Source organism: Lampris incognitus, unplaced genomic scaffold (genome assembly GCF_029633865.1).
Source record: "Lampris incognitus isolate fLamInc1 unplaced genomic scaffold, fLamInc1.hap2 scaffold_135, whole genome shotgun sequence".
NCBI classification, from domain to species: domain Eukaryota; kingdom Metazoa; phylum Chordata; class Actinopteri; order Lampriformes; family Lampridae; genus Lampris; species Lampris incognitus.
This window is the reverse complement of record NW_026611105.1, coordinates 72,501-75,000: the sequence shown is the minus strand read 5'-3', so window position 1 is coordinate 75,000 and position 2,500 is coordinate 72,501.

The window sequence follows — 2,500 nt, the reverse complement described above, 5'->3', positions numbered from 1 at the left end:
ATCACCTAACCCTAACCCTAAACGTACGGCAGACGCGTCCCCTGGCTCTCACATTGACAACTGAGAGGCTTCTGAAAACCTGGCCACGCCCATCAGTAAAAACCACTACAGCAAGTGACGACATATGTACCTTCAAAGTGCTGTACTACAGGGTGCTGTTCAAAAGGTATCTATCCCGTTTACTCTCTATGCTTCATATATCATCATATTATTGAAAAGTGCAAGCCTTTAGGGACAACAGCAACTCAAGTCGCCAACGCTCTGTTGACTCAATAACTGCAGAGATCCAAACTTCTCCTGGCATTAACATCGGCACAAAAACTGTGCGCCGGGAGCTTCGTGGAATATGGGTTTCTATGGATTCAGAATGACATGTCAGAAAAGCTCCTGTAGGTGTAATGGTCAGTTATCTCAATACTTTTGGACATATATTGTGCGTGTGCGTGTGTCTGTGATACCTAACATAAACACCCCTGTATTACTAGAATTGATAGTTCACGCCACAAAAGTGAGGGGCAAACATAGAAAAGCGTGCAACCCAGCCACTGAGGATGCACAAGCCAGTGCATTCTTAGTGCAGGTCCCAAGCCAGGACAAAAGCGGAGGGTTACGTCAGGAAGGGCATCCGGCGTCAAATCTTTGCCAAATCAAATATGCGGATCATAAATAAGATTTCCATACCGGATCGGTCGAGGCCCGGGTTACCGACGACCGCCATCGGTACTGTTAACCAGCGGAGTGCCGGTGGAAACTAGGCTACTGTTGGGCGAAGGAAAAGGAGAGGGGGAAGGCATGTCCAGAGGCAGCTAGAGAGGAGGAAGGGTAGGCGTGTGGAGGTGAGAGTCAGTCGGAACTTTGAATGTTGGCACTATGGCTAGTAAAGGGAGAGAGCTGGCTGACGTGATGGAAAGAAGAAAGGTGACAAGAGACAAGGTGGAAGGGGAGTAAGGCCAGGAGTATCGCAGGTGGGTTCAAACTCTTCTACCATGGTGCGAATGGGAGGAGAAATGGGGTAGGGGTCATTCTGAAGGAAGAGTATGTCAAGAGCGTGCTGGAGGTGAACACAGTGTCAGACAGAGTGAGGATTATGAAGCTGGAAATCGAAGGTGTATTGCTGACGGTTATCAGCGCATATGCCCCGCAAGTCGGGTGTAAGATGGACGAAAAAGAAGAATTCTGGAGTTGAGTTGGACGACGTGGTGGAAAGGGGACCCAAGGAGGAGGGAGTGGTGATTGGAGCGGACTTCGATGGACACGTTGCTGAAGGGAACAGAGGTGATGAGGAGTTGATGGTAAGGTATGGAATCGAGGAGAGAAATGTGGAAGGACAGATGGTGTTCGATTTTGCGAAAAGGATGGAAATGGCTGAGGTGAATACATATTTCAAGAAGAGGGAGGAGCACAGGGTGACGACGTATACGAGTGGAGGAAAGTGCACACAGGTGGACTATATCTTGTGTAGAAGGCGCGATGTAAAAGGGATTGCATACTGCAAGGTGGTGACAGGGGAGAACGTAGCTAGGCAGCATCGGATGGTGGTCTGTAAGATGACTTTGGAGACCAACATGAGGAAGCGAGTGAAGACACAGCCGAAGATCAAATGGTGGAAGTTGAAGAAGGAAGACTGTTGTGTGGAGTTCAGGCAGGAGTTAACACAGGCACTGAGTGGTAGTGAAGAGTTGCCAGACGGCTGGGCAAGCGCTGCAGAAATAGCGAGGAAGACAGCTAGGAAGGTACTTGGTGTGTCATCGGGACAGAGGAAGGAAGACAAGGAGACTTGGCGGTGGTGGTGGTGGTGGTGGAAGGAGGAAGTAGAGCAAAGTATACAGAGGAAAAGGTTGGCAAAGAAGAAGTGGGATAGTCAGAGAGATGAAGAAAGTACACAGGAGTACAAGGAGATGCAGCGTAAAGCAAAGAGAGAGGTGGCAAAGGTAAAGGAAAAGTCGTACGGTGAGCTGTATGACAGGTTAGACACTAAGGAAGGAGAAAAAGACTTGTACAGATTGGCTAGACAGAGAGACCGAGCTGCCGAGGATGTGCGACAAGTTAGGGCGATCAAAGATACAGATGGAAATGTGCTGCCAAGCGAGGAGAGTGTGCTACGAAGTGGAAGGACTACTTTGACGGGCTGATAAATGAAGAAAATGAGAGAGAGAGAAGAGAGAGAGAGAGAGAAAAGGTTGGTTGATTGAGAAGTATAGAGAAGGCCAGAAAGAGTTGCATTGTGTCTTTGTAGATTTACAGAAAGCATACGACAGGGTGCCGAGAGAGGAGGTGTGATATTGTAGGAGGAAGTCAAGAGTTGCACAGAAGTATGTAGGAGTGGTGCAGGCTATGTATGAGGGAAGTGTGACAATGCTGAGGTGCGTGGTTGGAATGACAGATGGGTTCAAGGTGGAGGTGGGATTACATCAAGGATCGGCTCTGAGCCCTTTCTTGGTTGCAACGGTGATGGACAGGTTGACGGACAAGATCAGGCAGGAGTCTCCATGGACGATGA